The sequence below is a fragment of the Bos taurus genome, chromosome 1 (genome assembly GCF_002263795.3).
Source record: "Bos taurus isolate L1 Dominette 01449 registration number 42190680 breed Hereford chromosome 1, ARS-UCD2.0, whole genome shotgun sequence".
Lineage (NCBI taxonomy): Eukaryota > Metazoa > Chordata > Mammalia > Artiodactyla > Bovidae > Bos > Bos taurus.
Genome location: NC_037328.1, coordinates 155,274,085 through 155,286,066, shown reverse-complemented (window position 1 = coordinate 155,286,066; position 11,982 = coordinate 155,274,085).

The following is an 11,982-nucleotide window of genomic DNA, read 5'->3' as shown; positions in this document are numbered from 1 at the left end:
TGTCATCTGCATATCTGAGGTTATTGATATTTCTCCCAGCAGTCTTGATTCCAGCTTGTCCTTCTTTCAGCCCAGTATTTCTCATGACGTACTCTGCATATAAGTTAAATAAGCAGGGGGACAATATACAGCCTTGATGAACTCCTTTCCCTATTTGGAACCAGTCTGTTGTTCCATGTCCAGTTCTAACTGTTGCTTCCTGACCTGCATACAGGTGTCTCAAGAGGCAGGTCAGGTGGTCTGGTATTCCCATCTCTTTCAGAATTTTCCACAGTTTGTGGTGATCCACACAGTCAAAGGCTTTGGCATAGTCAATAAAGCAGAAATAGATGTTTTTCTGAAACTCTCTTGCTTTTTCCATGATCCAGCAGATGTTGGCAATTGGATCTCTGGTTCCTCTGCTTTTTCTAAAACCAGCTTGAACATCTGGAAGTTCACAGTTCATATTGCTGAAGCCTGGCTTGGAGAATTTTGAGCATTACTTTACTAGCATGTGAGATGAGTGCAGTTGTGCAGTAGTTTGAGCATTCTTTGGCATTGCCTTTCTTTGGGATTGGAATGAAAACTGACCTTTTCCAAGACTCTTATAGCAATGGAAATAGGAAATGCAGTTGTCGTGTTTTTACAGAATGATTACTTTACCAACCACTTGCAAATAGTGAGTTTGGAACATTTTAAATGACGTGCTTGAAGGTGGTTCATTAGTTTGGTGCTTTATAAAATGTCATTTTAAAAAATGTAATGGTTTCAAAAAATTTTACTTTCAAGTGAATCTGTGAGATGTCCTAGAAGACAAAAATGACCATCAAAAATGCATAAAATTATGCAGAGCAGAGCACTTCAGAACCAATCAGGATCCACTTTAGTTTGGAATATCAAATATCCAATATTTCCAATATTTAATAACTTCTCCTTTTGCCCTTTCCAAAAGTAATACAGACCACATGAAAAGCATGGAAGCTACAGGTAAGAAAAACATACCATCCACAAGCTTACATCTGACAGACATCTACTACATTTTTGTGTGCAAGTTCCCTTTCTTTTCCTCTAAATGTGTTTTTTAAAAAAGTGAGCTTCCGTTCTAAATAATGTTTTAAAAATTTTGTTCATTTATTTATTTATTTTTATTTTTGGCTGAGCTGGGTCATGACTGCTATGCGGGCTTTTCTCTAGTTTCAGAGGGCGGGGGCTGTTCTCTAGCTGCGGTGCATGGGCTCCTCATTGCGACGGCTCCTCTTGTGGAGCACAGGCTCCAGGGTGTTCAGGCCTCAGGAGCTGCAACCTGTGGGCGCAGCAGAGGGAGTCCCCGGGCTCTACCGCAGAGGCGCAATAGTTGTGTGCACCCGCTTAGTTGCTCTGCTGAATTAAATACTATTTTAATTCAGTTTTTAATCTTGAAGTATATCTTGAACATCTTTCTACGCCATCATGTATTTTTTTCTTCATCTTCTTTTTAAAATAAATACACAATAATCTGGAGTTAGGATGCACCATAGTGTATCTAACCAAAAACCTCCTGACATTGACTACTTCAGTTCAGTTCAGTTCAGTAGCTCAGTCATGTCTGACTCTCTGCAACCCCATGAACCCCAGCACGCCAGGCCTCCCTGTCCATCACCAACTCCCAGAGTCCACCCAAACCCATGTCCATTGAGTCAGTGATGCCATCCAACCATCTCATCCTCTGTCGTCCCCTTCTCCTCCTGCCCTCAACCTTTCCCATCATCAGGGTCTTTTCAAATGACTCAGCTCTTCGCATCAGGTAGCCAAAGTATTGGAGTTTCAGCTTCAACATCAGTCCTTCCAATGAACACCTGAAACTGATCTCCTTTAGGATGAACAGGTTGGATCTCCTTGCAGTCCAAGGGACTCTCAAGAGTCTTTTCCAACACCACGGTTCAAAAGCATCAATTCTTTGGTGCTCAGCTTGCTTTATAGTCCAACTCTCACATGCATACATGACCACTGGAAAAACTATAGCCTTGACTAGACAGACCTTTGTTGGCAAAGTAATGTCTCTGCTTTTCTTTTTTTTTTTTGTCTCTACTTTTTAACATGGTGTCTAGGTTGGTCATAACTTAGGTTATTTTAAATTTTTACTCTTCTAAACAATGTTCATGCAATTGTCACTTAGCTAAGCCTTTGCACATACCTTTGAATGTTTTGGATAAACTCCTGTATATTAAATTAGAAGGCCAAAGAGCATGCACATTTTAAAAGTCTTTGGTATTATCACCAAATTGTTTCCAAGAGAATTGCATTCATGTATCATCCACCAGCATGACAGACTCCCTGCTTTCCTCTAGTTTCACCAGTGCTTCATATTATTGTTTCAATGTTTGCAAAATTGGGAGTCATTTTAATTTGTATCAAATAAAATTTATACCAAATATGGCATCCAAATTATACCACAGTATGTTTTTTTAAAGTGTACTCTCCCTGGTGGCTCAGTGGTAAGGGATCTGCCTGCCAGTGCAGGAGACAAAGGTTTGATCCCCGGTCCGGGAACATCCCACATGCTGCAGAGCAACTAAACCCAAGGGCCACAACCACTGAGCCCAAGCTCCAGAGCGTGGGAACTGCAGCTGCTGAGCCCACGCCCCTGCCTGCTCCAGAGTCTGTGCTCCCCAACGAGAGAAGCCATCACAGTGAGAACTCACGCACCACAACCAGAGAGTAATCCCCAGCTACCGCAGCTAGAGAACAGCCCTCACAGACCAAGCCCAGCCAAAAATAAATAAATAAAATTACATTTAAAAAGTGTGTTCTCTATAGCAAGAGAAAGCTGGTGAGAAAAAGAGAAAGAAAAAAAAGCCCCTCCAATGGGCCTGAAAAACTGTTACAGATATGGGATAAAGTTTATTTCTTGAAACAGTGTAAAAATAATGTTCCAGAGCTTGTACAAAATGGAAGGAAAGAACAGACAAAAACAAACAAGAAACAAAGCAAGACTCAAAAAATCCTGATAAAATAAGCTAAAAAAAGGCAAAAAATCAGAAAAGGATGAGTTGATCACTGGAGAACTGATCACTTTTGGGTAAAAATATTTCCCTATAATTCTTCATGAAATAGAAGGTAGTCTCATGACATACGATAGAAGTTAAGAGAAGACTTCAGCCCAGAAGGAGAGAACTGGCCACACATTCTCTGCTGGAATAAAGCACCTTCTAAACAGTCACAAGACAGGCAAAGAAGCTCTCTTGTGTCTCAATAGGTCTTGGATTAATCACTGAGAAAACATCCGACAGCCCAGTTAACAGAATGAGCAACCGGTCTATCGTTTAATCCTCAAGAAGCAGAAGGTTTAAACCTTGACAATCCCAGCCCTCCCTCAAAAGGAGACAGAGTAGTCAGTGCAGAATGTTCCTAAGACGGGCTGGAAGCCTAATCAGGTCTAGCTGTGTGAGCGCTGCAGGTAAGTTAAATATTCAGAGTTTCAGTTTCTACTTCAGTGAAATAGAGATGATACCATTGTCCTGCTTACCTCGCAGAGTTGTCAGAAGGCCCAAGTAAGATAATAAATGTGAAGAAGATCTTCAGGATTGAAGATCATAAAGTAAACCATGGTGGAATATTGCAGTCCATAAATCTCATATGATTAATGTAAAAAGATATCTATAAGATTTCCCAAGTCTAGAATACTAGTCATATTCTTAAATCCTAAAGTCTGGAAGCGTTCATTTTTGCAAAATTTTTTAATAAATACCAAGGTCAAATATGCTTAAGTTGAAATGCTGTCTGGGAAGCCTGACTTTCTTAATCTTGCCTTGGCAAACCCGCATTGTAATTTGAAAAATGTCTTGTCTTCAGACCCACCTGACTCCATCCCCAGAGCACACTATGTCCTACTTTCTGCCAGGTGCTCGACCTAAAACTCCAGAGTCCCTTGATGGTTATCACTTTCATCTCCTCCCACTCCATCAAACTAACCAAGGGGGGGACCCTTCATGAAGATATATATGAAGTTCTTAAAATATTTAACCAAAGCTATAAACTTAGCCCTACAATCCTACAAAACCCACAGTTAAAGTTGGAACTTAAGTAGCTGAGTCGGTATCTTGATGACTATGTTTTTATTCTGAGTCATAATTTGCTAGTGGATTTGTCTACTATCTTGGAAAACGCAAAATTAACATTCTACATGAGTTTTCTACTCTCACATTCAAACTCAATAACTGATGTTGGGGAACGTCCCTGTGGTCCAGTGGCTGAGACTCCAAGCTCCCAGTGCAGGGGACCTGGGTAGGATCCCTGGTCAGGGGACTAGGTCCCACAGGCCACCACTAAAATGATCCTGCCTGCCACGATGAAGATGGGAGATTCCGATGTGTGTGCCTCAACTAAGACGAGGTGCAGACAAATACATACGTGAATAAATATTTTAAAAATAAGCGGTGTTAGGATTACACATTGGTTGACTGACATCGGCCAGCTCTTTCTCATCAACTGTCAGTTTTTCCTGTCAATTATCAGGTTTTCTGCTCACCTTGAGAGCATGAGCAGATACTTAACAGCACACCAGAAAGTCTATTCTCTGTAACTCCTCAGCAGCTGATACTTCTTTGTTCAAAGGGTGTGCCATCAAAATGCTGTCTCTGACTCTTTGGTCCAAGGAAGCCATTCCATGCAAGACACAGCAGGAGACCAGTGGTTTCACTAGCCCAGCATTCCCCATGTACCTTCGTGCTAGGGGTAGAGAACTGGCCTGCCAAAGCAGGAGACATAAGAGACACGGGTCTGATCCCCGGGTCAGGAAGATCCCCTGGAGGAGGGCATGGCAACCTGGTCCAGCATTCTTGCCTGGAGAATCCCATGGACAAAGGAGCCTGGTGGGCTACAGTCCATGTGGTCACAAAGAGTTGGACACGACTGAAGTGACTTAGCATGCACGCACCATGTATCTGATGCCATGATAGGCACTAGAATATGGTCCTGAGACAGAGCTCACTCTCATGACCCTTCAGTCTTGTGAAGGAGATTTACTACACACAGGTAAATCAGTGATTTTATAAGGTCACAAAATGGTGGGTGCCACAATGGTATTAAATATTATGTGTCAGCTTGGCCAGGTGATAAATGCCCAGTCTTTGGTCAAACATTAGTACAAGAGTTGCTATGAAGGTATTCTACAGATATGATTAACATTTACAAAGTAAATGATTTTAAGTAAAGGAGATTAACTTTGATAATATGGTTGGGCCTTGTTTAGTGGGTTGAAGGTCTTAAGAACAAAAACTGAGGTTACCCTGGAGCAAAAGGAATTCTGCTACAAGACTGTGGTAGAAACCCTACCTAGATTTCCAGCCTGCCAGGACTGATGTTGAAACTAAAATTCCAATACTTTGGCCACCTGATGCGAAGAGTTGACTCATTGGAAAAGATCCTGAAGCTGGGAAAGATTGAAGATGGAAGGAGAAAGGGACGACAGAGGATGAGATGGTAGGATGGCATCACCGACTCAATGGACATGAGTTTGAGTAAACTCTGGGAGTTGATGATGGACAGGGAGACCTGGCGTGCTGCAGTCCATGGGGTCACAAAATGTCAGACACGACCGAGTGACTGAACTGAACTGAACTGAACTGAATCTATCATACAGATTTCAAACTTGCCAACCCCCACAATCCCATGAGGCAACTCCTTCAAATTAATCTATATATTTATATGCAGATGAATCTTAACAGTTCCCTTTTTTCTGGAGAACCTTTACTGATGCAAGTGCAATGAGGCACATGAACCAGACACAATGAAAACATAATGTGGGAATGGTAGAGTTTGGAGAGGTTGTCAAGAACGAGTTCTCTGGGGAAAATCTCATTTCAACAGAAGCCTGGGTCCAAGGAGGGAGGGAGGCAGGCAGAGGTAGAAACGGGAGCCTTCCAGGCTGGAGGGGCATCGGGGGCTGAGCCGGGGTGGGGATCATCACGGTGTGTTTGGAGGAAGCTGGTTAGGACACGGTGAGACTGGTTAGATGACACTGACACTGGGGAGAAGTGTTAGTGAGCTCAGGGGAGGGAGCAGCGGAAAATCACTTTAGAGTCTCCAGATTACGTGTGATTTTTTTTTTTTTTTTAAAGCATTGGAGAGTTCTGAGCAGGGAGTACACGTAATCTGATGTACGTTATGAAATAATTACCACTCCAGCTGCTGCGGATCCATCCAGGTATCCATCGGAGGTCAGAAAGTTGCTACATTGTCTGTCCATTTATCTCCACAGTCTTAACCTAATAGCATGTTTGTTTAAAGATGGCTGCTCTCCTTGTTTAACTATTCAAATACTGAAGTAAGTAGTTAAGAAACAGTGGATAATTTGTAAGTACCTTTTCCCAAGGTCAATGTTTTAGGGGTTTTCACATATCCCTTCAATATGATAAAAACTCTTTATAAATGTGATGGTTAAACAAATAGTTATTAGGTAGAAGAAGAGGCTATATGTGTTAATTTGTTAATCACTGATAGATATAGGTAACATATATACACCTACTTCTAAGCAGGTGATTCTGAAATCTCTATAAAGATATAATAGACTCAGATTCTAGGGGGACCCAGATTCTAGGGGAGGGGACTGTAATTAACTCAAAAGGACATGTGCTACTCAGGTGCCATCCACATGTTAGCTTCAGCCGTAAACTGGAACAAGCTTCACTTGAGCAATAAATTCCCTTACAAATGCCATTCCAAGAAAATTCCCAGGAAAGCAAACTGCCTGCCTAATTGAAAGAGCCCCAGGACCAAGAAACAGTTGAATTCTAATCTAGACGATTATCATCAATGGTCCTTTATGTTCTTAGAGGCAGGCCCTGTGTCAGGCCTCTCTCTTTCTGTAACACGCCTGCTCTGGACAAAGGACCATAATCTGAGTCTGTTGCATGAAACCCGGCCAACTCCATCACACTTTGCAGGAATCCAGACCTACTCTCACGGCCGACGCCTTTGGAGCCGCAGAGTGACAGTCAGCCCGGCTGTTACGAATGCCCGACACATGGCAGACTTGAAAATAAATGTTACGGAAAAGGCCACAGGGCCATAATAGACTTGTTATTAGAGTCGAGCTGAGTGCTGCAAAATGACTCAACATCCACTATCCAGAGAGGAACAGAAATTTTAGAGACTGTTTGGGGGCAGGCGACTCGTGGAGCTGGCCAGTTCCAATTTCCATTTCAGCAACAGAAGCTGAAAAAAAGAAGAATGTATATTCAAATGCCTTTTAAAAACTAAATCCAAACTATGCGTGCTGGTTTCCAATCAGCAAAGGATGAAGGAGAAATGATTTGGGAAGGTTTTCTGTTGCGTCATACCTTTCCTACAAAGAACTGAGAGTTTACACTCAGAAATCTTAGTTCCTGGTAAGGCAGAGATCTTGCTTCTGCTGTCCTGACAAGGAGAGAAGAGAAAAAGTTTGGTGTGTGTCCCAAACCTTCGGACGTGGATCCTGCAAAAATAATTTGCAAGAATCACTGTTCTATTCTTGCAAATGTTCATTTTGAAAGGAAGATGTGGATTGAATCTTTGCTTTGGACCAACTCTGCTCTGATGAATGATGCAAAATGATTTTAGCCCAAAGTTTAGGAGGCTCTTCTTAATAGCTATTTGAATTCAGTGTAATTTGTCCCAGGGGTGTGCATGCATGCATGCTCAGTCGTCCTGAGTCTTTGCAACCCCATGGAGTGTAGCCAACCAGGCTTCTCCGTCCATGGGATTCTCCAGGCAAGAATCCTGGAGTGGGTTGCCGTGCCCTCCTCCAGGGGATCTTCTCGACCCAGGGATCGAACCTGCGTGTCCTTCACTGGTAGGAGGATTCTTTACCACTGTACTACTAGGGAAGACGGGTTTTTCTGCTGCTCTTCTTTGTAATTCAGCATCCAGTTTTCAAAATAAACTTAAGCCACATTTGTCATCACCACACAAGTTACTAAATGTCTAAGTGTCTAACTGACCCCAAAGTTTTGGAAAGGTAGTTTTCTGGCCACCTCTCCAATGTCACTCTGAATTCTGCCCCCTTGACACTGTGTTGACTGTCTCAGAAAGCAGTGTTAAGGAGAGTGAAAATGTGTCAACAGGCAGTGTTGTGGGTGAAGGCAGTACTCTGAAGGCATTAAATTTTTATGGATGTGTTTATGTATTATACATGGACAAGTCAGCAAGTCTGTATTAGAAATAATCCGCAGAAGTAATAAATTAATGCTGTATTATTAGTATTTGTTTACATCTTCAAAGGATGGCTCCACATTTGCAGCCAAAATCCCCTTCATCACCAGCTACCAAACACCACTCTGCCCTGGTGTCCAAGCCTCACCAGGCCAAGCTGTGAAGTGCCCTTTTCGGCTCTGAAAACCTCAATTTGCATAAGGCTTCTCAGCCTTCTAAATAATCTTTGTTTCTGTGTGGAATTGTAAAGGTTGAGTGGTGAGGGCTTAAAGAATCCTCTTAAATAATTAACTGGAATAAACAAAGTAACATCTTGAACAGTGAGGTTTTTTTTCCCCTCCCCTTGGGGGAAAATAGTAAATTCCTTAAGATAATGCATCAGATAGAAAGGCGCAGACATTTTCTTCTTCTTCTTTTCTTTGTTTTTTTTTTTTGACTTAAACAATAGAATTTATTTTCTCATAGTTCTAGAGGCTAGAAGCCCACAATCAACGTGTTGGTTGGGTTTGTTCCTTCTGAAGTCCCTCTCCTTGTCTGGTGAATGGCCTCTTCTCTCTGTTTTTATATGGTCTTTCCTCTGTTGGTGTTTATGCCCTAATCTTTCTACTTAGGACACCTCATTTTACCTTTATCTCTTAAAAGACCCTTTGTCCAAAAACAGTGACATTCCGATATGTTGGGGGCTAAGACTTCAGCAGATGAATGGGGGCGGGGTGGGGTAACACGTTGGATAATTTGTTCACGCGCTGTTTCCCTCACTAGGCTAGACTGTGATGGCCCCAGGGGCAGAAACGTTAGTTTTTGTTCTTGCCTGCGTCCTTCAGGGGAGCAGCACAACCAAGCTGAGTGGATGGCTGACAACATGGGGGAGATGTGCCCACCCTCGGGAAGGAGGTGTGGTCTGCATGCCAAGCCCCTTGGTCTTCAAAGACTCCAGAAGTTTCTCACAATCAAGAGTGCTGGGGAGCCCAGTGAGAGGCTGAGCTCGATATTCCTATCTCTACCTTCAGTAGCTTATGTTGGATTGCTTTATTTCTTATTTTACATTGATTAAAATTGGCATATCACATTGTATTAGTTTCAGGTGTGCAACGTAATGATACGATATTTTTTACACTACAAACGGAGAAGGCAATGGCACCCCACTCCAGTACTCTTGCCTGGAAAATCCCATGGGCAGAGGAGACTGGTGGGCTGCAGTCCATGGGGTCGCTAAGTCGGACACGACTGAGCGACTTCACTTTCACTTTTCACTTTCATGCATTGGAGCAGGAAATGGCAACCCACTCCAGTGTTCTTGTCTGGAGAATCCCAGGGACGGGGGAGTCTGGTAGGCTGCCGTCTATGGGGTCGTACAGAGTTGGACATGACTGAAGCGACTTAGCAGCAGCAGCAGCATGCACTACAAAGTGATCACCACAAAAGTCTATGATCATCTTAACCATATCATTGATCCCCACCTTCAGACACTTTGCTCATCCCCCAACCCTCTTCTCCTCTCGTAACTATCAGTCTGTTCTCCATATCTGTGACTTCTTTTTGTTTTGTTTATTCCTTTGTTATAAGATTCCACACAGAAGTGAAATCATATGATATTTGTCTCTCTCTGTCTGACATTTTGCATTTAGCATAATACCCTCAAGGTCCATCGTGTTGTTGCAAATAGCAAAATCTCCTTCTTTTATACAGCTGAGTAGTACTTCACTGTATACCACACTATACCACATTTTTATCCATTCAACCACTGATGGACACTTAGGCTGTTTCCATATCTTGGCCATGTATATCATTCTGCAATGAACATAGGGGTGTTAACTATCTTTGACTTAGGGTTTTCATGTTCTTCAGACAAATACTCAGAAGTAGAAGAGTTGAATCATGTGCTGGTTCTATTTTTAAATTTTTGAGGAACATCCATACTGTTCTCCACAGTAGCTGCATGAATTTACATTCCCACCAACAGTGTGAGAAGATCCCTTTTTCTTTACATCTTCTCCAACACTTGTCATTTTGATAATATCCATTCTGACAAGTGTGAAGTGATATTGTGGTTTTGATTTGCATTTCCCTGATAATTAATGATGTTGAAAATCTTTCCATGTGCCTGTTGGCCATCTGTATGTCTTCTTTGGGAAAATGTCTACCTAAGTCCTTTGCCCACTTTTAAAATCTTGGTTGTTTGATGTTTTTAGCTTTTGAGTTGTTTGAATTCCTCATATATTTTGGACATCAACCCCTTATCAGATAAATGATTCATAAACGTTTTATCCCATTCAGTAGGTTGCCTTTTTATTTTCTTGATGGTTTCCTTTGCTGTGCAGAGCTTTTCAGTTTGACATAGTCTCAGCTGGTTATTTTGGCTTTTGTTGACCTTTTTGGGGGAGGGGAGAATTCTCGTCCAAAACTTCAAAGCCAATGAGATTACTGCCTACGTTGTCCTCAGGAGTTTTACGATTTCAGGTCTTACATTCAAGTCTTTCAGTCAGTTCAGTTCAGCTGCTCATTTATGTCCGAGTCTTCACAACCCCATGGACTGCAGCACACCAGGCTTCCCTGTCCAGCAGCAACTTTGAGCTTCCTCAAATTCATATCCATTGAGTCTGTGATGTCATCCAACCATCTCATCCTCTGTTGCCCCCTTCTCCTCCTGCCTTCAATCTTTCCCAGCTTCAGGGTCTTTTTCAACGAGTCAGCTCTTCACATCAGGTAGCCAATGTACTGGAGCTAAAGCATCAGCATCAGTCCTTCCAGTGAATATTCAGGACTGATTTCCTTTAGGATGGACTGGTTTGATCTCTTTGCAGTCCAAGGGACTCTCAAGAGTCTTCTCCAACACCACAGTTCAAAAGCATCAATTCTTAGGTGCTCAGCTTCTTTTTATAGTCCAACTCTCACATCCATACATGACTACTGGAAAAACCATAGCTTTGACTAGATGGACCTTTGTCAGCAAAGTAATATCTCTGCTTTTTAATATGCTGTCTAGGTTTCTTATAGCTTTTCTTCCAAGCAGCAAATGTCTTTAAATTTCAAGGCTGCAGTCCCCATCTGCAGTGATTTTTGAGCCCAAGAAAATAAAGTTTGTCACTGTTTCCATTGTTTCCCCATCTATTTGCCATGAAGTTAAGATGGCAGAGTAGAAGGACATGTGCTCATCTTCTCCTGCAAGAACTCCAAAATTTCAACTCACTGCTGAACAATCATTGACAGGAGAATGTTGGATCTCACAAAAAAAAAAAAAAAAAAAAGATATCCCATGTCCAGGGACAAAGGAGAGCCCCAGCAAGACGGAAGGAGAGGCAAAATTGTGTTTAGAATCAAACCCCATATGCACCAGAGATGCTCAGAGGGCTCAAGCAAAACCTTGTGCACACCAGGAGAACCCACAGAAACTGAGCCAGACCTGCCTTTGAGTGTCTGAGTGTCTTCTGTGGAGGTCTGGGTCAGCAGTGGCCAGCCACAGGGGCAGGGGCTCTGGGTACAGCAGACCTGGGTGTGGTATAAGCTCTCTTGAAGGAGGTCTCCATTAACCCCACCACAGAGCTACCAGAATTACACAGGACTGGGGAAACAGACTCTTGGAGGGCACAAACAAAGCCTTGTGCACACCAGAACCCAGGAGAAAGGAGCAGTGACCCCAAAAGAGACTGACCCAGACTTGCGTGTGAGTATCCAGGAGTCCTGGGCAGAGGTGTGAGTCAGGAGTGGCCTGCTACAGGGTCAGGGGAACTGAATGAGGCAGGGCATGCATGGGACATTTTGAAGGAAGTTGCCATTATCTTCATTAACTCCAACATAGGTTGGTCTCAAATAGGGAGGGAACACAGCCCCGCC